This window comes from Hyla sarda, chromosome 2, assembly GCF_029499605.1.
Source record: "Hyla sarda isolate aHylSar1 chromosome 2, aHylSar1.hap1, whole genome shotgun sequence".
NCBI classification, from domain to species: domain Eukaryota; kingdom Metazoa; phylum Chordata; class Amphibia; order Anura; family Hylidae; genus Hyla; species Hyla sarda.
In genome coordinates this window covers 441,123,141-441,148,480 of record NC_079190.1, presented here as the reverse complement: position 1 = coordinate 441,148,480, position 25,340 = coordinate 441,123,141, and the positions used below count along the sequence as shown (strand labels likewise).

Here is a 25,340-nt window from a genome sequence, read left to right as displayed (position 1 = left end):
AGAACCGCTACCCCCTACCTCTTATCTCAGAACTCTTTGATCGCCTTCAAGGTGCCCACATTTTTACCAAACTGGACTTAAGAGGTGCTTATAATCTCATCCGCATCAGGGAGGGGGACGAATGGAAAACTGCATTTAACACTAGAGATGGACACTTTGAGTATCTGGTCATGCCCTTTGGCCTGTGCAACGCCCCTGCCGTCTTCCAAGACTTTGTTAATGAAATTTTTCGTGATCTCTTATATTCCTGTGTTGTTGTGTATCTGGACGATATTCTGATTTTTTCTGCCAACTTAGAAGAACACCGCCAGCATGTCCGCATGGTTCTTCAGAGACTTCGAGACAATGAACTTTATGCCAAAATGGAGAAATGTCTGTTTGAATGTCAATCTCTTCCTTTCCTTGGATACTTGGTCTTTGGCCAGGGACTACAAATGGACCCAGATAAACTCTCTGCCGTCTTAGATTGGCCACGCCCCTCCGGACTCCGTGCTATCCAACGTTTTTTGGGGTTCGCCAATTATTACAGACAATTTATTCCACATTTTTCCACTATTGTGGCTCCTATCGTGGCTTTAACCAAGAAGAATGCCAATCCTAAGTCCTGGTCTCCTCAAGCGGAAGACGCATTTAAACGGCTCAAGTCTGCCTTTTCTTCTGCTCCCGTGCTCTCCAGACCTGACCCATCTAAACCCTTCCTATTGGAGGTTGATGCCTCCTCAGTGGGAGCTGGAGCGGTCCTTCTACAAAAAAATTCTTCCGGGCATGCTGTTACTTGTGGGTTTTTTTCTAGGACCTTCTCTCCGGCGGAGAGGAACTACTCCATCGGGGATCGAGAACTACTGGCCATTAAATTGGCACTTGAGGAATGGAGGCATCTGCTGGAGGGATCAAAATTTCCAGTTATCATTTACACCGATCACAAGAATCTCTCCTATCTCCAGTCTGCCCAACGGCTGAATCCTCGCCAGGCCAGGTGGTCTTTGTTCTTTGCCCGTTTTAACTTTGAAATTCATTTTCGCCCTGCCGACAAGAACATTAGGGCCGATGCTCTCTCTCGTTCCTCGGATGCCTCGGAAGTAGAGGTCTCTCCGCAACACATCATTCCTCCTGACTGTCTGATCTCCACTTCTCCAGCTTCCATCAGGCAAACTCCTCCAGGGAAGACCTTTGTTTCTCCACACCAACGTCTCGGGATTCTCAAATGGGGTCACTCCTCCCACCTCGCTGGCCATGCGGGCATCAAAAAGTCCTTGCAACTCATCTCTCGTTTCTATTGGTGGCCGACTCTGGAGACGGATGTTGTTGATTTTGTGCGGGCCTGTACTGTCTGTGCCCGGGATAAGACTCCTCGCCAGAAGCCTGCTGGTCTCCTTCATCCTCTGCCTGTCCCCGAACAGCCTTGGTCTCTGATTGGTATGGACTTTATTACAGACTTACCCCCATCCCGTGGCAACACTGTTGTTTGGGTGGTCGTTGATCGATTTTCCAAGATGGCACATTTTATTCCTCTTCCTGGTCTTCCTTCAGCGCCTCAGTTGGCAAAACAATTTTTTGTACACATTTTTCGTCTTCACGGTTTGCCCACGCAGATCGTCTCGGATAGAGGCGTCCAATTTGTGTCAAAATTCTGGAGGGCTCTCTGTAAACAACTCAAGATTAAATTAAACTTCTCTTCTGCTTATCATCCTCAATCCAATGGGCAAGTAGAAAGAATTAACCAGGTCCTGGGTGACTATTTACGGCATTTTGTTTCCTCCCGCCAGGATGACTGGGCAGATCCTCTACCATGGGCCGAATTCTCGTACAACTTCAGAGTCTCTGAATCCTCTTCTAAATCCCCATTTTTCGTGGTGTACGGCCGTCACCCTCTTCCCCCCCTCCCTACTCCCTTGCCCTCTGGTTTGCCCGCTGTGGTTGAAGTGACTCGTGATCTTTCCACCATATGGAAAGAGACCCAAAATTCTCTTTTACAGGCTTCATCTCGCATGAAAAAGTTTGCTGATAAGAAAAGAAGAGCTCCCCCCATTTTTTCTCCAGGAGACAAGGTATGGCTCTCCGCTAAATATGTCCGCTTCCGTGTCCCCAGCTACAAACTATGACCACGCTATCTTGGTCCTTTCAAAATCTTGTGCCAAATTAATCCTGTCTCTTACAAACTTCTTCTTCCTCCTTCTCTTCGTATTCCTAATGCCTTTCATGTCTCTCTTCTTAAACCACTCATCATCAACCGTTTCTCTCCCAAACTTGTTTCTCCCACTCCTGTTTCCGGTTCTTCTGACATCTTCTCCGTGAAGGAGATACTGGCCTCCAAGACGGTCAGAGGGAAGAAATTTTTTCTGGTTGATTGGGAGGGCTGTGGTCCTGAAGAGAGATCCTGGGGACCTGAGGACAACATCCTAGACAAAAGTCTGGTCCTCAGGTTCTCAGGCTCCAAGAAGAGGGGGAGACCCAAGGGGGGGGGTACTGTTACGCCGAGCGCTCCGGGTCCCCGCTCCTCCCCGGAGCGCTCGCAACATCCTCGCTACTGCAGCGCCCCAGTCAGATCCACTGACCGGGTACGCTGCGATACCGCCTCCAGCCGGGATGCGATTCGCGATGCGGGTGGCGCCCGCTCGCGATGCGCACCCCGGCTCCCGTACCTGACTCGCTCTCCGTCGGTCCTGTCCCGGCGCGCGCGGCCCCGCTCCCTAGGGCGCGCGCGCGCCAGGTCTCTGCGATCTAAAGGGCCACTGCGCCACTGATTGGCGCAGTTGTTCTAATTAGTGTGTTCACCTGTGCACTCCCTATGTATACCTCACTTCCCCTGCACTCCCTCGCCGGATCTTGTTGCCATCGGGGCAGTGAAAGCGTTCCCTTGTGTGTTCCTAGCCTGTGTTCCAGACCTCCTGCCGTTGCCCCTGACTACGATCCTTGCTGCCTGCCCCGACCTTCTGCTACGTCCGACCTTGCTCTTGTCTACTCCCTTGTACCGCGCCTATCTTCAGCAGTCAGAGAGGTTGAGCCGTTGCTAGTGGATACGACCTGGTTACTACCGCCGCTGCAAGACCATCCCGCTTTGCGGCGGGCTCTGGTGAATACCAGTAGTAACTTAGAACCGGTCCACTAGCACGGTCCACGCCAATCCCTCTCTGGCACAGAGGATCCACCTCCTGCCAGCCGAGCCGTGACAAATGCCTTGTTGGATCTGATCATTTCCAACAACGCAGAGCTGGTTGGTAATGTAACTGTGCGGGAAAACCTTGGTAATAGCGACCACAATATAGTTACTTTTGACTTGAAATGTAGAAAACAAAGACAGACGGTGAAGGCAAAAACATATAACTTTAAAAAGGCAAATTTCCCTGGGCTGAGAGCTGCACTACAGGACATAGACTGGGGGGAGGTGTTCTCAAATACTGATACAGAAGGTAAATGGGACATCTTTAAATCAACTCTAAATAACTATACAGCTAAATATATACCAAAGGGGAACAAATATAAATGATTAAAACTAAATCCTACATGGCTGACAAATGATGTTAAAAGAGCAATAAACAACAAAAAAATAGCCTTCAAAAAATTCAAATCTGATGGGTCAGCTATAACTTTTAAACAGTACAAGGAGCTTAATAAAATCTGTAAAAATGTAATAAAAACAGCAAAAATTCAAAATGAGAGACAGGTGGCCAAAGAAAGCAAAACTAATCCTAAATATTTTTTTAGATATATAAATACAAAAAAATCAAGGACAGAGCATGTAGGACCCCTTAATAATGATAATGGGGAGGTTGTCACGGGCGATCAAGAGAAGGCGGAGCTACTGAATGGGTTCTTTAGTTCTGTATACACTATGGAAAAATGAGCTGACATTGGCCAGGTCAGTGCTGGTAACACATCATGTAATGTACTGAACTGGCTTAATGTAGAGATGGTACAAGGTAAGTTAAGTAAAGTAAATGTAAGCAAATCTCCAGGGCCGGATGGATTGCACCCAAGAGTTCTTAGAGAGGTAAGTTCAGTAATATCTGTACCCTTGTTCATGATATTTAGAGATTCTCTGGTGTCTGGTATTGTGCAAAGGGACTGGCGCAAGGCTAATGTGGTACCAATCTTCAAGAAGGGCTCTAGGTCTTCGCCAGGCAATTATAGACCGGTAAGTCTAACTTGCATTGTGGGTAAATTGTTTGAAGGACTTATAGGGGATAATAGTATTATAAGTGATAGCCAGCATGGGTTTACTAAGGATAGAAGTTGTCAAACCAATCTAATTTGCTTTTATGAAGAGGTGAGTAGAAGCCTTTGACAGAGGAATGGCTGTGGATATAGTGTTTCTGGATTTTGCTAAAGCATTTGATACTGTCCCTCACAGACGTCTGACAGGTAAGTTAAGGTCTTTGGGCTTGGAAACTTTAGTTTGTAACTGGATTGAACACTGGCTCATGGATTGTACCCAGAGAGTGGTGGTCAATGATTCGTACTCTGATTGGTCCCCGGTAATTAGTGGTGTACCCCAAGGTTCAGTACTGGGCCCGCTGTTGTTTAATTTATTTATCAATGATATAGAGGATGGTATTAACAGCTCTGTTTCTATCTTTGCAGATGACACCAAGCTTTGTAGCACGGTACAGTCTATAGAGGATGTGCATAAGTTACAAGATGACTTGGATACACTAAGTGTCTGGGCATCCACTTGGCAAATGAGGTTCAATGTGGATAAATGTAAAGTTATGCATCTGGGTACTAATAACATGCATGCATCGTATGTCTTAGGGGGAATTAAACTGGCAGAGTCACTGGTAGAGACTGGTAGAGAAGGGATCTGGGTGTACTTGTAGATCACAGACTACAGAATAGCATGCAATGTCAGGCTGCTGCTTCCAAAGCCGGCAGGATATTGTCATGTATCAAAAGAGGCTTGGACTCAAGGGACAGGGACATAATACTCCCCCTTTATAAAGCATTGGTACGGCCTCACCTGGAATATGCTGTTCAGTTTTGGTCGCCTGTTCATAAAAGGGACACTGCGGAGTTGGAAAGGGTGGAGAGACGCGCGACTAAACTAAAATGGGGCATGGAACATCTTAGCTATGAGGAGCGATTAAAGGAGTTACAATTGTTTAGTCTTGAGAATAGACGTTTAAGGGGGGATATGATAAATGTATATAAGTATATAAATGGCCCAAACAAAAAATATGGAGAAAAACTGTTCCAGCTTAAACCCCCTCAAAGGACGAGGGGGCACTCCCTCCATCTGGAGAAGAAAAGGTTTAGTCTAAAGGGGCTTCTTTACCGAGAGGACTGTGAATTTATGGAACTGTCTACCTCAGGAACTGGTGACAGCACGAACAATTAACAGCTTTAAAACAGGGTTAGATACATTCCTGGAACAAAATAACATTAATGCTTATGCAGAATTATAAAATCCCATCCCTTTCCCTTATCCCCTTACACCCTTCACTTCAATTCCCTGGGTCGTGATAGCTGTCACGCCCCCTCCCATAGGCTTGCATTGAGGGGCGGAGTGTGACGTCACACAAGGACGGGGGTGTGACGTCACACGCCTTCGGCCCTGTGTTCGCCGGTAATCAGACCCGGAGCGAACACGCTCCGGGTACTGATTATAAATGGGGTGCCGCGTGCAAGATCACGGGGGTCCCCAGCGACGGGACTCCTTTGGATAGGGGATAAGATGTCTAAGCACCGGAGTACCCCTTTAAAATTGAGACATTCGCCAGTATATCCTTAGATAAAGGACACACCAGAGCCTGTGCACCAACGCCAAGATTTCTCAAGTGGCACGGGACCTAACACTAACCTACCTGTGTGTGATAAGCAAAACCAGGGGCCAGTGGGCAATTACAGCAGCATTAGGCCGACTCGCAGCCTGCTCCCAGTTACTTCCAGTGTGACTGAGCACACATACAATGGGAGGAGGGAGACAGACTACAAGCCCCACCTAAGTTGGCTGATATGTGTGCCGGCCTCAGGGACACATCAGTGACATCTGCGTCTTCTAACAGATGTGCCTGCGTGTGGCAGGAACTGCTGGTCTTAAAGTGGCAGAGCCACACCTGGAGCCTGGAGTGAGCAGGCCCCCTTCAGTGTGTAGGTAAATATACTGTGTAATGATAATCAGTTTAAGGACAAACAACTAAAGAAGTAGCTCTATTGGGATTTAAAAAAAAAAAAATGAAAAATCAACCCTTTGGCTCCATGTGCTGTACATTTTTGTTTCTGCTCTATCACCTGTGAGAGGCTGAGTCACAGATCACTCCGAGCTCGACTGTTTAACCCCTTAGATATCACAGTCAGTATTTGCCATGGCATCTAGGTGATCATATCATAGGGAAGGGCTCCCTTTGTCATCCTATTAATAATAACTGCCACACAATCGCAAGGGGGCACCAGTTCAATATATTAGCCACAGAACAAAAAGAGGCCAATATATATTGCCCATAAATCTGTGCCTGATGCTTGGTCTAATACTGTAGATGAGTGCCAGTTTTTTACTTGAAGGCAATAATAACACATTGAAATACAGTACTTGACCATGTTCACACCTTATAGAATCAGTTGCTTCAGTTTTTTGGGTAAGAATGTGTTTCTACGGAAAATCATCCATTAGTGTACACATGTTTTGTTTGAATAAGCTGTGGCGCTTGTTCGAGGCGCCTTCAGACATATTAATACACCATTCATCTTCCAAAGCTGGATAATGCCTTCAATGGAGTCCCAAGTTGCTAAATTATCTGATCACGGGGGGTTGCGACTGTTCTGAACAGCTCCGCAATAAGGGGGTAAAGCAAGTACCCCAGTAAGGGGCCTGGACCTCCACCGTACCCCCCTGCAGCAGCCCCAGCACAGAAGACAGCCATTAAACAGCGATCTCCTATACCTGTACATACATTATGCAAATTTTGTTGTGTTAGCCTGAGTAGGGTAGTAGGGTATGGGGAGTGTAGCTGTGCGGTGACTAAAGGGTGCTTGTTCACCCTTGCTATTCGTGACGCCAGGGTGAGGGCTCCTCAGTAATGCTTGTCCTACCGCCACCCTTCCCAAGAGCAATAGGGAGGTAGAGAATAATGGAATGTCCAAAACCGAAGAGTTTTCTGAAACAGGTGTAACTTTTACTGAAGATTTTATGCAAGTATCATAACCGGAACAGTCTTTATACATACAACTGCTTTCTTGGAGATTGACAAAGGTTGGGACTTTAGCAATTTAGAGTCTTTAATGTATTATGTGCTGTTCCACTGGATTTAGGGGATTTAGTAGCGGTCCAGTAGTCACGCTAGCTTTAGCGGGGTAGTTTAGAACTCACGGTTTTAGTTCAGCTGAGGCCAATAGGTTTTTAGGCCTAGCGTGTCTTTGCAAGTTGCGCAGATCCGTCCTGCTAGTCCGGCATCCACGAGAGCAGCAACCCAAGAGAGCGATAATTGGCTACAGCTCTCTTATATGGGCAGGGGCTGGACTAGTGCTAATTGGTCCAATGCTTGTGTCAATCACCATTAAAAAGGATTATGGATAACACATGACCCAAGGACCTTCACAGGTCCTCTAACATACCATAGAGGATATTAACATGGTCACATGATCGAAGGTCCTGCGACGCTAAACGAGGTAAGTACTATACATTATATTAGACATACATTATTATTAAATATGTACATGTATTAACATTATAGAATTAGAGTAGAGAAGAGGTGACTAGGAGCTGTCCCACCTGGGGGACCCTACCTGAGCGTACTCTGACTTTGGGGACCTTCACACTAGGTACGGTATGCAATACGGTACCAGGACACCACATTGTACATAATGCACATACAGGCTACAGCTGTCTCTTACTTCTGTACGTACATGACGGTCGCCACGCCCCCTCCCATAGACTTGCATTGAGTGAGCGGGCCATGATGTCACAAGAAGGCGGGGCCGAGACATCATGATACTGAATGCCCCTGTATCGCCCATCATCAGGCAGGCGGCGAAGTTCGCTCTGTGCAGCAGATGACGCAGTGCTGCAGGAGAGATTGCGGGGGTTCCCAGCGGCGGGACCCCTGCGATCAGACATGTTATCCCCTATTGTTTGGATAGGGGATTAGATGTCTAGGGGTGGAGTACCCCTTTTAGAATAAGGACACAAGTCTCCTGTCAAATTGGAGAAGCGGGATGTGCATGCAAGTCACAAGCCCATTCGTTTTCATGTGACCCACAGACGTTGTACTCTGCTATCTTCCGCAGCTCCCATATACAATGAATAGAGCACTGAGGCATTATGCGAGTCCTGCTGTTTCATTCTGATGGAAGACTAAGGTCCCTGTTCTTCAGGGGGTGTTTGCAGGTGCCTACTATGATCAGTTATCCCCTATTCTGAACTCTAGTACTATGCCATGTAGTACTATGCCATGTAGAACTTTCTATTTACCACAAGAGGGAGCTTGCGTTAAAAAAAAAAAAAAGTCTTAAAAATAATTGTGTGCTCTTCGGAACAGATAAAAAAAAAAAGTTGTTTACCCCCAAAAATGTTGCAGGAAAAGAAGGGTTTTAATTGTACAAATATTTTGTAAAAAATGAATTTGGAAGTTATATGTACCCCAGAATGGTGGCATTAAATTATATATTTTTTCCACATAAAAATAGAAAATGATGGCTTTTGCACCGCAGTTATTAAGCAACAAAAATCTCTGTGTCCTTACAGGGGTTGTCCTACCAACAAAGTTTTTACACATCAACAGAATAAGTGATAGATAGATGTATCACAGCCATGGGGAACCCCACTAATCACATGAGTAGGGGTCCTGGGCAAGGACATGTGCAAGAAACTGTGCAGAACTCCTCTCTAAATTAAAGGATGGGAGTATTGACCAAAGGGTCATGAAAATCAAAGGAAAATAAACATTAGACGTTTCTATTCTTGGGGGCAAAATTAGGCGCCATAATTGAAGGCCTGATTTTGCCTTCTATGTGCCCATTTAGTATTGACCTGGCTTGTCCTGCCTATGCTGCATTCCTTAGCACTTAAATGGGCACTGTCAGGTACAAAAACTTTTTATATGTTGTTACTAATGAAAATTAAAGACCTTTTGTAATATGGTTGTTTAAAATGTTTGGAATATTTAATAAAAGACAATGGCTCCTGAAAATCCCACCACTAGGGGTCCCCATACCTACTGGGAAACTAACCAGTCCTGCAGCAGCATCAGGCTCCTCCCTAAGTCAATGACAAGAGATGGCACATTGACAAGGCTGCATGAGCAGACACACCAGTCAGCAGCCACTGACTGTCCAGGCATGCTGGGAGGTTAGCAACAGCTGGAGGCACCCTGTTTGGGAATCACTGGCAAGGAATACCCCTATGTCCACCCCTATGCAATCCCTAATTTAGTCCTCAAATGCGCTAGGCGCTCTCTCACTTCGGAGCCTTATCGTATTTCAAGGAAATAGTTTAGGGCCACATATGGGTTATTTCCGTACTCGGGAGAAATTGTGTTACAATGTTTTGGGGGCTTTTTTTCCTTTTACCCCTTATGAAAAGAAAAAGTTGGGGTCTACACCTGCCTGTTAGTGTTAAAAAATTAAAATGTTTACACCAACATGCTGGTGTTGCCCCATACTTTTTATTTTCACAAGAGGTAAAAGGAAAAAAAGACCCACAAATGTTGTAACACAATTTCTCCTGAGTATGGAAATACCCCATATGTGGGCGTAGAATGCTCTGCGGGCGCACAACAAGGTTCAGGAGTGAGAGCGCACTATGTACATTTGAGGCCTAAATTGGTGATTTGCACAGGGGTGGCTGATTTTACAGCGGTTCTGACATAAAAGCAGAAAAATAAAATACCCACATGTGACCCCATTTTGGAAGCTACACCCCTCACGGAATGTAACAAGGAGTATAGTGAGCCTTAACACCCCACAGTTGTTTGCCAAATTTTCATTAAAGACCCCCCCCCCACATGTGACCCCATTTTGGAAAGTACAACCCTCACTGAATGTTATAAGGGGTACAGTGAGCATTTACACCCACAGGTGTCTGACAGATTTTTGGAACAGTGGTCCACGAAACGCCAGTGGGGTGTAAATGCTAACTGCACCCCTTATTAAATTCTGTGAGGGATGAAGTTTCCAAAATGGGGTCACATGTAGTGGGGGTCCACTGTTCTGGCACCACAGGGGGCTTTGTAAACGCACAAGGCCCCTGACTTCTATTCCAACCAAATTCTCTCTCCAAAAGCTCAATGGTGCTCCTCCTCTTCTGAGCATTGTAGTGTGCCAGCAGAGCACTTGATGTCCACAAATGGGGTTACAAATTTCGGGGGGAATTTTCTCCTATTACCCTTTGCATTAATGTAAAATTTAGGGAAAAAACTGCATTTTTGTGATTTTTTTTTTCTCATTTACACATCAGACTTAAACAAAAAGTTGTCAAACACCTGTTGGGTGTTAAGGCTCACTGGACCCCTTATTCGGTTCCTTGAGGGGTGTAGTTTCCACAATAGTATGCCATGTGTTTTTTTTGTGTTTTTTTTTGCTGTTCTGGCACCATAGTGGCTTCCTAAATGTGACATGCCCCCCAAGAAACATTTCAGCAAAATTTGCTTTCCAAAAGCCAAATGTGACTCCTTCTCTTCTGAAAAAAAAATTACTAAACCCCTGGGCCTGGGCCCGGGGTATGAAACCCCTCTAATGCTACCCCTAAAACATAACCTTTACTAATTTATATGAAAATATAGTCCCAACAAAAATGGTTAAAACTGATAACGAGATGATCTCATATAAGGGTAACCAGTGGGGAGAGAGCAATCTCAACCTATGAGTCATGTAGCTATGCAGTGGCTACTAGGCATTTGATCAACTGGTATTGCTTAAAATTCACACTATTGCCACATTCACATTCGGAAGTGGGGTCTTTTTCCATGACATGATTGGTGAGTTGACACCACATTTAGGTGATTATAATTACTGGGGATACGGGATTGGCAACCTAGTTTATTAGACTTGTAATGGCATTTCTGACTGGTGAGAGTGATCGGACTCACCATGATGATATCATTAGGGGGGGTTATAAATACCCCACCGCCATCTTACAGCAGCCATTGCCACCATTGCCTCTTGAGAAAGCCGTGGGAGCGGCAAAACATGTAGAGGCGGCAATAGTGTGAATTTTAAGTGAAACCAGTTGATCAAATGCCTAGTAGCCACTGCAGGGCTACATGACTCATAAGTTGAGATTGCTCTAACCCCACTAGTTACACTTATATGAGATCATCTGGTTATCAGTTTTAACCATTTTTGTTGGGACTATATTTTTATATAAATTAGTAAAGGTTACGTTTTATGGGTAGCATTAGAGGGGTTTCATACCCTGGGCCCAGGCCCAGGGTTTAGTAATTTTTTGGTTCATTTGGCCCCTTACTGCCCTAGGGTAGTGTGTCTTGTGTCCTCTTCTGAGCATTGTAGTGCGCCCACAGTGCATTTGATGTCCACACATGGGGAATTCCCATACTCAGAAGAGATGGGGTTACAAATTTTGGGGGACTTTTTCTCCTATAACCCCTTGTAAAAATGTAAAATTTGGGGGAAAAATGCATTTTAGTGAAAAAAAAAATCATTTACACATCCAACTTTAACGAAAATTCATCAAACACCTGTGGGGTGTTAAGGCTCACTAGACCCCTTGTAACGTTCCTTGAGGGGTGAAGTTTCCAAACTAGTATGCCATGTGTTTTTTTTTTTTGCTGTTCTGGCACCATAGGGGCTTCCTAAATGTGACATGCCCCCCCTAAAACCATTTCAGAAAAACTCACTCTCCAAAATCCCATTGTCGCTCCTTCCCTTCTGAGCCCTCTAGTGTGCCCACAGAACACTTGACATACACATATGAGGTATTTCCTTACTCAAGAGAAATTGGGTTAGAAATTTTAGGGTGATTTATCTCCTTTAACCCCTTTACAAGAACATTCAAGGGCATTTTCTTCCTCACTTTGCTGTTATTCCTGTGAAACACCGAAAGGGTTAACACACTTACTGAATATCATTTTGAATACTTTGAGGGGTAAAGTTTTTCTAATGGGGTCATTTATGGGGTATTTCTAATATGAAAGCCCCTCAAATCCGCTTCAAAACTGAACTGGTCCCTGAAAAATTCAGATTTAGAATTTTTTTTGGAAAATTGCTGCTGAACTTTGAAGCCATCTGATGCCTTCCAAATGTAAAAACATGTCAACTTTATGATGCAGTCATAAAGTAGACATATTGTATATGTGAATCAATATATAATTTATTTGGGATGTCCATTTTCCTTATAAGCAGAGAGTTTCAAAGTTTAAAAAATGCTAAATGTTCAAATTTTTCATAAAATTTTTGAATTTTTAACCAAGAAATGATGCAAGTATTGACAAAATGTTACCACTAACATACAGTAGAATATGTCATAAAAAAACTTTCTCAGAATCAGAATGAAAAGTAAAAGCATCTAAGAGCTATTAATGCTTAAAGGGACAGTCGTCAGATGTGCAAAAAATGGCCGGGTCCTTAAGGTGAAAATTGGCTGGGTCCTTAAGGGGTTAAATCTAGTTGTGGGTTGCTGTTTAGGACAGATCGCCTGAGGTAGGGACAGTGGCTTGGGTCAGTTCAGGGCTGCACTGTTTATTCAGTTTAATTTTATAATATAATATTAGCTATTCAGCTGATATCCAGGAGAAAAACATTATTATTGGCACTTTTCCACCACTGCATATTTATATTTAATAAAATATAACACTTTTTTTTTTTTGTATTTAAAATTATTATAATTTTTTTTATTTGTCAGCAAACATGACACAGTTTTAGAGAACATGCTTGAGTTAAAGAGTTGGGCAAAAGTAGTACATAATAATGTAAATTCCCCTATATCAGTCCCTGAGGTATGGGGCCTTACAGGAGGCAAGTACAAATATAAGAAGCAACCAAGGTTTGTACACCATTGTATCCTTGGGAGAGTGTGGATGTGGTGCACCCTTATTCGCTTATTCATTTTCTTCAGCTCCACATCCTAGTAACCTGGGGCATTGTTTGTGAGGGGGTCTCCTATATATGGGAGCTATGTATGCCAGGGGACTGCTCTATACGGGGGACAATGTAAGGGAATATGGGGGCAATGTAAAGGAATATGGGGGCAATGTCAGGGAACATATGGGGCAATGTGAGGGACCTGCTCTATGTTAGAGGGCCTGCTGTATGGGGGCAATATGAGGGGCTTGCTCTTTGGGGGCACCTTCAATGTGGGGGCATTGTGAGGTGGCCTGTGTAGAATTGGTATCTACTTCTATATGGTCACTGTATGTGGGAACATTAATTCAGTAACAGTATAGTGCAAAAAAGGGGTGCGACCAAGAGGTAGGGCCAAAGGGGCGACACAATGCTCAGCCAAGACCCTCTACAGCTTATTAAGCCTGTTATCAAGCCTCACACAGTGTCATGTCACCATCATGGTCCTCTACAGCTCTGTGAGTCTCAGAGTCAGTTGCTTCAGCCTCTGCCTAACAACAATTTTAGGCAGCAACCTAGTAATCTGTCAGCTTTAGATCATGGTCAGTGCTCAAGTTTTGTGCTGAGCTGCAGCATGCACATCTCCTCCCTCCCTCCCCCACCCTTCCCTTCCTTGATTGACGTGCATGAATTAGTGCTGAAAGAGGAGCCTTATATGTCAATCGGTAAAGGCAGGGAGTAGTGAGGGAGGTAGGAGCCATGCATGCTTCAGCATGGAGGAATCTTTAAGGCTAAGTTTCGACTTGTTTTTTTGTGGACCAAAAAAACGCAAGAAAAAATCGCCTGAAAAAACGCCACAGCATTTTCCTGTGTCTGTTGTTTTTTCTTGCATTTTTTCTGCCATTTTTTGCCTTTCAGTGGAAATTGCATTATTGGCCCCTTTGACGTTTTTTGTCAAAATTTGTTGGGTACCAAAAATAAATAAATAAAAAACTAAGGATGCAGCAGTGATGGAAAAAAATGTATTTAATGAAATTAATATTTTTTATAACTAAATTTAAATTTTCTGTACTAATAGACAGATCGCCCCGAGTGCACTCCTGACGCCCGATGCAATCGTCCATAATATAGCAGAGATGCGGAGTGGCTCTATACAGCGCTCGCATCTCTGCACTATACTATATTCCGGGCCGGCCAGTGATGTGAATAGAATATTTTCCTCCCCGAGTGGCGATTGGCTGGATGGTGGAAGCCAATCACAGCTCTCAGCAGGAAATATGAATGAGTGAGTGGCCGGCCGGAGTACAGCTGCTTCGCATCTCAGAGATGAAGGATAATCGATGCAGGTGTCAGGACAACCGCTGTGATCTGTCCTTAACTGCAGGTACTACTGCTCCCAACATGGAGCAGAGTGTGCTCCATGTTGGGAGCAGTAGTACCTGCAGTTAAGGACAGATCACAGCGGATGTCACGCCTGACACCCGCTGTGATCCTTCTGTATAATGTATAGATGCGGCCGGACGCTCTTCTATGGTCCCCTGCACTGACGTATATATATATATCTATTATTCATATTTCCGACAGAGAGTTGTGATTGTCTGGAACCATCAGGCCAATCACAACTCTCTGTGGGAAATATGAATAGGTATATATATATATATATATATATATATATATATATATATACGGCAGTGCAGGGGACCATAGAAGAGCGTCTGACCACATCTATACATTATAGAGGAGGATCGCAACAGACCTGGGGCGATCTGTCAATTAATACAGTTACTATTCCTCCCATCATGGAATGGTGAGTTCCATGCTGGGAGTAGTAGTACTACCTAAAAAATGTTTAAAAAAAAAAAAGAGTGAAAAACACACACACACACACTACATTTTTATTATTGTGGGCTACATTTTTAGTGCCCGGCCCGCCCACATAAATTGATGCCTGTTTCAAAATTAATTTAAATTTCGTTATAAATTTTTTTTTTCGTTAAATATACGTAATTTTTTCCATCACTACTGTACGTTTTTTAATATATATTTTTTGATGGTAGCCTACAAAATTTTATTTAACCCCTTAATGACGCAGGACGTATATTTACGTCCTGCACCGGCTCCCGCGATATGAAGCGGGGTCGCGCTGCGACCCCACATCACATCACGTCGGTCCCGGCACTCATCAACGGCCGGGACCCGCGGCTAATACCACACATCGCCGATCGCGGCAATGTGCGGTATTAACCCATTAGAAGCGGCAGTCAAAGCTGACCGCCGCTTCTAAAGTGAAAGTGAAAGTAATCCCGGCTAGTCAGTGGGGCTGTTCGGGACCGCCGCGGTGAAATCGAGGCTTCCCGAACAGCTTACAGGACACCGGGAGGGCACTTACCTTCCTCCTCGGTGTCCGATCGACGAATGACTGCTCCGTGCCTGAGATCCAGGCAGGAGCAGTCAAGCGCCGATAACACTGATCACAGGCGTGTTAATACACGCCAGTGATATGTGTAAAAGATCAGTGTGTGCAGTGTTATAGGTCCCTATGGGATCTATAACACTGCAAAAAAAAAAGTGTTAATAAAGGTCATTTAACCCCTTCCCTAATAAAAGTTTTAATCAACCCCTTTTCCCATAAAAAAAACTGTGTAAATAAAAATAAACATATGTGGTATCATTACGTGCGTAAATGTCCAAACTATAAAAATATCTAGTTATTTAAACCGCACGGTCAATGGCGTACAAGTATTTTTGGTCACTTTTTATAACATAAAAAATGAATAAAAAGTGATCAAAGTTTCCGATCAAAACAAAAAGGGTACCGATAAAAACATCAGATCACAGCACAAAAAATGAGCCCTCATACCGCCCCATACATGGAAAAATAAAAAAGTTATAGGGGTCAGAAAAGGACAATTTTAAACGTATAAATTTTTCTGCATGTAGTTATGATTTTTTTCAGAAGTTCGACAAAATCAAACCTATATAGGCAGGGTATCATTTTAATCATATGGACCTACAGAATAAAGATAAAGTGTCATTTTTACCGAAAAATTTACTGCGTAGAAACGGAAGCCCACAAAATGTACTAAATAGCGTTTTTTTATTCCATTTTGTCGCACAAGGATTTTTTTTCCCGTTTCGCTGTAGATTTTGGGGTAAAATGACTGATGTCATTACAAAGTAGAATTGTTGGCGCAAAAAATAAGCCATCATATGGAATTTTAGGTGCAAAATTGTAAGGGTTATGATTTTTAAAAGGTAAGGAGGAAGAAATGAAAGTGCAAAAACAGAAAAACGCTATGTCCTTAACCCCTTAAGGACACAGGGCGTATGCCCCCGTTTCCAAGTCCTTAAGGACACAGGGCGTATGGATACGCCCTGCACATTTCCGGCCCCAGCCGCTAGCTGGAGCGGAGCCGGTGCCGGATGCCTGCTGAAATCCTTCAGCAGGCATCCCGTCATATCGCCCGGCGGATTCCGGGTCAATCGGGTCTCCAGTGACCCGGTGACCCGGAATTACTGGCTGAACGGGGCCGTCAGAGATGGCCCCGAACAGCCATAGCCAGCAGGGGTGAGGTGGCACTGGTGCCACCTCACGATCGCCCTGATTCGTCGGCTGGTTTCCCGGCCGACCAATCAGGGCGCCTGCTGCTGGTGTCACTCCAGCAACCCGCTCTGCCCCTCTTCCGGAGGACGTGAGCGGGTGCGGGACGTGCACCCCGGGAGCTGGGGACCCCGATCCCCGGCGTCCCTGTTGGGATCGGGGCCCCAGGAGCGACGGTGGTGGCGAGGGACTGACCTGCGCGGGGGCGGTGTGGATCTGCAGTTTCAGGTGAGTGACAGCCACCTGCTGTTGCTTTGTAACAGCTCCCAGCATGCAAAAAGGCCATGCTGGGAGCTGTAGTTATGCAACAGCAGGAGGCAGACCACCACAACTCCCAGCATTCCCTTATGGGCATGCTGGGACTTATAGTTTTGCAACAGCTGGAGGCCCATTTTTTCTATGGAAAAGTGTACCTTCAGCTGTTGTATAACTACAACTCCCAGCTTGCACAATCAGCTAAAGTGCATGCTGGGAGTTGTAGTGGTGCATCTGTGGTTGCATAACTACAACTCCCAGCATGCCCGTTGGCTGTCGGTGACTGCTGAGAGTTGTAGTTTTGCAACAGCTGAAGGCACACTGAGTTAAGTAGCAAACCAGTGTGTCTCCAGCTGTTGCATAACTACAATCCCCAGCATCCCCAGCCAAAGTAGTATGCCTCCGGCTGTTGCATAACTACAAGACCCAGCATGCCCTTCCGCTGTCCGTACATGCTGGGGGTTGTAGCTTTTGCAAAAGCTGAAGGCACACTGGTTGCAAAACACTGAGTTTGTTACCAAACTCGGTGTTTCACAACCAGTGTACCTCCAGCTGTTGCAAAACTACAACTCCCAGCATGCACTGATAGACCGTACATGCTGGGAGTTGTAGTTTTGCAACAGCTGGATGTTCCCCCCTCCCCAATGTGAACGTACAGGGTAAACTCACATGGGCAGAGGTTTACAGTAAGTATCCGGCTGCAAGTTTGAGCTGCAGCAAATTTTCTGCCGCAGCTCAAACTGCCAGCGAGAAACTACTGTGAACCCCCGCCCGTGTGACTGTACCTTAAAAACACTACACTACACTAACACACAATAAAATAAAAAGTAAAAAACACTACTAGAGATGAGCGAACTTACAGTAAATTCGATTCGTCACGAACTTCTCGGCTCGGCAGTTGATGACTTATCCTGCGTAAATTAGTTCAGCCTTCAGGTGCTCCGGTGGGCTGGAAAAGGTTGATACATTCCTAGGAAAGAGTCTCCTAGGACTGTATCCACCTTTTTCAGCCCACCGGAGCACCTGAAAGCTGAACTAATTTATGCAGGAAAAGCCATCAACTGCCGAGCCGAGAAGTTCGTGACAAATCGAATTTACTGTACGTTCGCTCATCTCTAAACACTACATATACACATACCCCTACACAGCCCCCCTCCCCAATAAAAATGAAAAACGTCTGGTACGCCACTGTTTCCAAAACGGAGCCTCCAGCGGTTGCAAAACTACAACTCCCAGCATGCATTGATAGACCGTACATGCTGGGAGTTGTAGTTTTGCAACAGCTGGATGTTTCTCCCCCCCCAATGTGAACGTACAGGGTACACTCACATGGGCGGAGGTTTACAGTAAGTATCCGGCTGCAAGTTTGAGCTGCGGCAAATTTTCTGCCGCAGCTCAAACTGCCAGCGAGAAACTACTGTGAACCCCCTTCCGTGTGACTGTACCCTAAAAACACTACACTACACTAACAAAAAATTAAATAAAAAGTAAAAAACACTACATATACACATACCCCAACACAGCCCCCCTCCCCTCCCCAATAAAAATGAAAAACGTCTGGTACGCCACTGTTTCCAAAACGGAGCCTCCAGCTGTTGCAAAACAACTACTCCCAGTATTGCCAGATAGCCACTGACTGTCCAGGCATGCTGGGAGTTTTACAACAGCTGGAGGCACCCTGTTTGGGAATCACTGGCGTAGAATACCCCTATGTCCACCCCTATGCAAGTCCCTAATTTAGGCCCCAAATGCGCATGGCGCTCTCACTTTGGAGCCCTGTCGTATTTCAAGGCAACAGTTTAGGGCCACATATGGGGTATCGCCGTACTCGGGAGAAATTGTGTTACAAATTTTGGGGGGGGGGGGGGTATTTTCTGCTATTACCCTTTTTAAAAATGTAGAATTTTTGGGAAAACAAGCATTTTAGGTAAAAGAAAAACATTTTTTTTTTACATATACAAAAGTCGTGAAACACCTGTGAGGTATAAAGGTTCACATTACCCCTTGTTACGTTCCCCGAGGGGTCTAGTTTTCAAAATAGTATGCCATGTGTTTTTTTTTTTGCTGTTCTGGCACCATAGGGGCTTCCTAAATGTGGCATGCCCCCAGAGCAAAATTTGCTTCCAAAAAGCCAAATGTGACTCCTTCTCTTCTGAGACCTGTAGTGCGCCAGCAGAGCACTTTTCACCCCCATATGGGGTGTTTTCTGAATCGGGAGAAATTGGGCTTCAAATTTTGGTGGGTATTTTCTGCTATTACCCTTTTTAAAAATGTAAAAATTTTGGGAAACCAAGCATTTTAGGTAAAAAAAATTTTTTTTTCACATATGCAAAAGTCGTGAAACACCTGTATGGTATTAAGGTTCACATTACCCCTTGTTAAGTTCCCCGAGGGGTCTAGTTTCCAAAATGGTATGCCATGTGTTTTTTTTTGCTGTTCTGGCACCATAGGGGCTTCCTAAATGCGGCATGCCTCCAGAGCAAAATTTGCTTTCAAAAAGCCAAATGTGACTGCTTTTCTTCTGAGACCTGTAGTGCGCCAGCAGAGCACTTTTCACACCCATATGGGGTGTTTTCTGAATCGGGAGAAATTGGGCTTCAAATTTTGGTGGGTATTTTCTGCTATTACCCTTTTTAAAAATGAAAAAAATTTGGGAAACCAAGCATTTTATGTAAAAAAAAAATTTTTTTTTCCACATATGCAAAAGTCGTGAAACACCTGTAGGGTATTAAGGTTAACATTACTTCTTGTTATGTTTCCCGAGGGGTCTAGTTTCCAAAATGGTATGCCATGTGTTTTTTTTGCTGTTCTGGCACCATATCGGCTTCCTAAATGCGGCATGCCCCCAGAGCAAAATTTGCTTTCAAAAAGCCAAATGTGACTCCTTTTCTTCTGAGACCTGTAGTGCGCCAGCAGAGCACTTTTCACACCCATATGGGGTGTTTTCTGAATCGGGAGAAATTGGGCTTCAAATTTTGGGGGGTATTTTCTGCTATTACCCTTTTTAAAAATGTAAAATTTTTGGGAAAACAAGCATTTTAGGTAAAAAAAAAAATTTTTTTCCCACATATGCAAACACCTGTAGGGTATTAAGGTTCACATTACCCCTTGTTACGTTCCCCGAGGGGTCTAGTTTCCAAAATGGTATGCCATGTGTTTTTTTTTTTTTGCTGTCCTGGCACTATAGGGGCTTCCTAAAGGTGACATGCCCCCCAAAAACCATTTGTCGCTCCTTACCTTCTGAGCCCTCTACTGTGCCCGCTGAACAATTAACATAGACATATGAGGTATGTGCTTACTCGAGAGAAATTGGGTTTCAAATACAAGTAAAAATGTTCTCCTTTTTACCCCTTGCAAAAATTCAAAAATTGAGTCTACAAGAACATTCGAGTGTAAAAAATGAAGATTTTGAATTTTTTCCTTCACTTTGCTGCTATTCCTGTGAAACACCTAAAGGGTTAATAGACTTACTGAATGTCATTTTGAATACTTTGGGGGGTGTAGTTTTTATGATGGGGTCTTTTATGGGGTATTTCTAATATGAAGATCCCCTTCAAATCCACTTCAAAACTGAACTGGTCCCTGAAAAATTGTGAGTTTGAAAATTTTGTGAAAAATTTCAAAATTGTTGCTGAACTTTGAAGCCCTCTGGTGTCTTCCAAAAGTAAAAACTCATAAATTTTATGATGCAAACATAAAGTAGACATATTGTATATGTGAACCAAAAAACATTTATTTTGAATATCCATTTTCCTTACAATCAAAGAGCTTCAAAGTTAGAAAAATGCAAAATTTTAATTTTTTTCATCAAATTTTGGAATTTTTCACCAAGAAAGGATGCAAGTTACCATAAAATTTTACCACTAAGTTAAAGTAGAATATGTCACAAAAAAATAATCTCGGAATCAGAATGATAACTAAAAGCATTCCAGAGTTATTAATGTTTAAAGTGACAGTGGTCAGATTTGCAAAAAACACTCTGGTCCTTAAGGTGTAAAATGGCCTGGTCCTTAATGGGTTAAGGGGTTGAGGTTACGCCACTAAAGGTAAGTTTATATTTTAAGGTTTAGTATCCTAAAAAAAAAGTTTAAGCACATGATCTGCCAGTGTCCTGAGACGAGTTCACATGGTGTATTCATTGCGCTGAAGGACTCTTAGTCAGCAGATTAGTCACTGAGCACCGAGCTGGCTGATCTGCGGAGCTTCACTACAGTGTTTAGACTTTGTTTTTTCAGTCTTTTCCTGTTCTTCGGACTCTTCTATCAGGTAGGTGACAGCTCCTCTCTTCGGGGTGATCTCGTCGGGGTGATCTCCTGTATAGCAGTGTTTCCCAACCAGGGTGCTTCTAAGTGTTGCAAAACTACAACTCCCAGCATGCCTGGACAGCCAAAGGCTGTCCAGGCATGCTGGGAGTTGTAGTTTTGCAACATCTGGAGGCACCCTGGTTGGGAAACACTGCTGTATAGAGATAGTGATCAGGTGAAGCTTATTGAGAAAAGGAACACAAAGAGCAGACATGCAGCAGCAGACACAGAGGTTGTCTGTCTGGGAAACCAGTGTGCATGCATGCTGTGCGCCTGGCGTGTAGGAAGTGAGACAAGACTTGCTTTCTTCTGCTTTTCTCTCTTTGTTTTTATGAGAAATATCAGCTGCAAGAACACAAGGCCCAAGATGTTTTGCTCGACCTCAAGAGTCCTGCTGCAAAGTTTGCAGAGAGTAACGTTTTTTAGTAGCCCTGCAGAGCGCCTTGGGGTCTGTTGTCAGAGCTACATTACAGGACCCCCCCCTCCTCTGAGTATACACTCAAGTGCCTGTGTCTCAGGAGGACGCTCACAGTAGGTTAGTGTCAATGTGTTGTTGTGCAGTTTGTGTTTAACCATTGTTCAATATTCATTTGTGAATCAAGTTACTGTTCATTGGAAAAGCTGAGCAGTCCGAACGCTCCTTGGAAAGTCCAGTACAAAAGGGCAAGAAAGTAACTTCAAGATAAAGCAGTTTAATGAAAATGAACGAGTATAAATAGCCCAGCGGGAAAGGAGTTGTGTATACGCGTGGTTCTGCAGGTAAGATATATATATATAGCGACCCATGTCTTTTATATAAGCTTCTAACATATCATAATTAGAGATGAGCGAACTTACAGTAAATTCGATTCATCACCAACTTCTCGGCTCGGCAGTTGATGACTTTTCCTGCATAAATTAGTTCCTAATTTACGCAGGAAAAGTCATCAACTGCCGAGCCGAGAAGTTCATGACGAATCGAATTTACTGTAAGTTCGCTCATCTCTAATCATAATATTGTATAATTAGGGTGCGTTCACACACTATTTGTTCTTGTGGGTTTTCCGCTGCGTATTTGAAAGTGGACGGGCTCTTTTCGGCTGTCCGTAGCAGATTTTCCACGGCGGAATTTACGCTGCAGAAAATCCGCCAAAAGTCCCTACTGACTTCGATGGGGCTAGCGGTGGATTTTCGGCAGCGTAAATTCCTCCGTGGAAAATCTGCTGCGGACAGCCGAGAACAGCACGTCCCCTTTCAAATACACAGCGGAAAACCCGGAAAAAAAATATATAGCGTGTGAACGCACCAAGTGGTACTCCAGTGGAACACTTTTTTTTTTTTTTTTTTTTTTTTATGAACTGGTGCCAGAAAGTTAAACAGATTTGTAAATTACTTCTATTAAAAAAATCTTAATCCTTTTAGTAGTTTTTAGCCACTGTATGCTACAGAGGAAAATCTTTACTTTTTGAATTTCTTTTTTGTGTTGTCCACAGTGCTCTCTGCTGACACCACTGTCCGTGTCAGGAACTGTCCAGAGCAGCATAGGTTTGCTATGGGGATTTTCTCCTGCTCTGGACGGGCATCAGGTGTCAGCAGAGAGCACTGTGGACAACACAAAAAAGAAATTCAAAAAATTTAAGATTTCCTCTCTAGAAAATAGCTGCTAAAAAGTACTGGAAGGATTAAGATTTTTTAATAGAAGTAATTTACAAATCTGTTTAACTTTCTGGCATTAAAAAAAAAGTACCCCTTTAATGTTCTTTTATGGTGCGTACAATTGTTATTAAGTTTTACCATCTAATTATACTTCATCCTAGGTTCTGTTCACACTACTGTTATGGCTTCCATTCTCAGGGGAACTATGACATAGGGTGCGTTCACACGCTAGTATCTAGCAGCGAGTTACGCTACCATTGATTTAAATGGGTCCGCGGACGGTCCGCAAACCTGACACTATTGCGGACTGTCTGTGGACTTCTTCAAATCAATGGTAGTGTAACTCGCAGCAGGTTTCCCACAGCGTGAAACCCGCTGCTAGTAATAGCGTGTGAACGCACCGTTATAATGGTCTTCTTTTTTGTGAAGGCCAAGATGTTGGGGAGAGTTTTATTAAAACCTGTGCCGAGGAAATGTGAAGCGGTTGCCCATAGCAACCAATCAGATTGTATAGCTTATATTTGAGGCCTTTTTAATGGTAGGGTCACATGGAGGGGATGCACCAATGGCAGTCACCCGAGCAAGCTCCCTGCTGCAGCTGGGTTGCTCTGTGTGTCTGCTCGTAGTGGCAGATTTCCCACTGTAGACACAGTTCCTGCTCGTAGCAGATGCATGTGATCCTACCCTTAATAAAATAAGCCATTTGGTTGCTATGGGCAACTGGTTAGCTTTTCCTCTCCACATGTTGTTTTGTTAAATATCTCCTGTTTTTCTTGCCATAAAAGTTCTTGCAGTTGGGACTCCACTATGACAGGGGAATCTCAAGATAGTTCAGTCCTCTAAGGCTAGGTTCATACTGAGGAATTTCTGAGCATAATTCTGCTTGGTAATTCCATTACAGTATTGTGCAGCCGAAAAAAATTCATATTCTTCCAGCGCAATACACGCAGAATTCATTGCCATCTCTGGAGGATGGCAATGTCCACGCGCCCACAAAATCCCCAATGTGAACTTAGCCTAAAGCTAGAATCACTTTTATGAGTTTGAATCTGGGTATTGCTTCTCCAAGGCTAGGTCCACCATGCACTTTGCCTATTGTTAGACATATCCATGGGCATGCTGCCGAAAATGGGATGTCAATGTATACTGTCATAGAGGGCAGTGGATGCCATTCATTTCAAAGACCAAAGGGAGACCCTTTTCGGGCCGTATACCCTATTTTTAGCAGACTCAGAAGTGTGGTCTGGTGCTTTATCCAGTCTGCCCATATGGCCTTTTATAATATCTGGCATCCCCTTGCCAACAATACAGTATACACCTTCATCCCATTTTTGGCTTGATGCCGACAGATACGACTAACAAGAGGCAAAGAATAGGAGGAGCTAGCCTTGGTCTAGTGTTAGACAAATGTAATACAGCTGCGTTTCTGCATTATAGCACCTGCCTAACCATGACCCATACTGTAACCATACAGAGGTCTATAGTGCTTTTTAATTCAGGTCTTCATTCATTAGGCCTGCAATGGACTAGTGGCTGTAAGGCAAAATTTCCACCCAGGTTTTTTTCTGGCATTTTTTTTAAAAACTACCACTGCAGTTTTTGAGCCAAATCCAAAGTGTATTCAAATGCAATAGGACATATAAAGGAAGGACTTATACTTCTCCTTCCTACTGGATCCACTTCTGACTTTGGCTCAAACTGCAGTGGTAGTTTTCAAAAAAAGTCAGGAAAAAATAGTGTGGAAACCTAGCCTACTGCAGGTCCACAAATGCTGCCATATTACACTTCTGTTGTATAATATACTAGCTGAGTACACGGCGCTGCCCCGTATTTCCTACCTTATCCTTGTGGGGGAGGAAAAGCAACAAAGGAGGAAGCTTTTGTCCTCATATCCCGTCCCTAAATCCTGACCCCATATCCTCAGGTAGGGATGCTTTGTGGTAAAGATATTGAAAGCTGAAAATAAAAGGGATGTGGCTTAATGGATGGGCGTGTCTTTGCAAGATGGGGCATGGAATGGAGGGTGTGGCTTGCCAGCCGGACTGACACATTGATTAGGAGGTGCAGAGCGGAGCTTGTGGAGTAAGGCACCAGAAGTCCTATATACTTGCATGGGACTTGAAACAAAACCCCCATCCTTCACATATGGGGGCAGGTTAAGGGTTAATTTAACTAGTATATTTTTTTGTTTGACATATAAGTAACATGTGACCAACTATTATCAAAATATCTCCAGCCTTTTGGAAGTTATGCAGTAACATATATTTCCCATAGACTTGCATGGGACTTTAAACAAAACCCCCGACCCTGGCAAATGGGGATGAGTAAGTGTTAAATTACCTTTCCTATATTTGTTGTTGACATATAAGTAACATGTGTGCCAAGTTTCATGTTAATATGTTTAGCCGTTTAGACGTGATGCTGGAACATACACACACACAAATTGAGTTTATATATATGTGTGTATGTATATATATATATATATATATATATATATATATATATATATATATATATATATATATATATATATAATATAGGTTGTCCAAACTTCAAACCCATTTAAAAAAGAGAGAAAAACTGAGCTACTTTCTTAC

The 25,340-nt window shown here is 43.8% G+C and overlaps 1 protein-coding gene across 6 annotated transcripts in view; it reads left to right on the top strand.

Moving 5' to 3' along the window:
• The window catches only part of ASPA (aspartoacylase), a 174,586-nt gene that overhangs the window by 127,717 nt on the left and 21,529 nt on the right, over positions 1–25,340 (top strand). For 4 of the 6 annotated variants that reach the window (XM_056559267.1, XM_056559263.1, XM_056559265.1 and 1 more), the window contains one exon: positions 21,711–21,867. The gene's annotated coding sequence lies outside the window, so the exon portion shown is untranslated. Of the gene's footprint in view, positions 1–6,017; positions 6,092–20,956; positions 21,071–21,710; positions 21,868–25,340 lie in introns of those variants that run through there. The other 2 variants (XM_056559268.1, XM_056559262.1) reach the window with 2 other exon arrangements.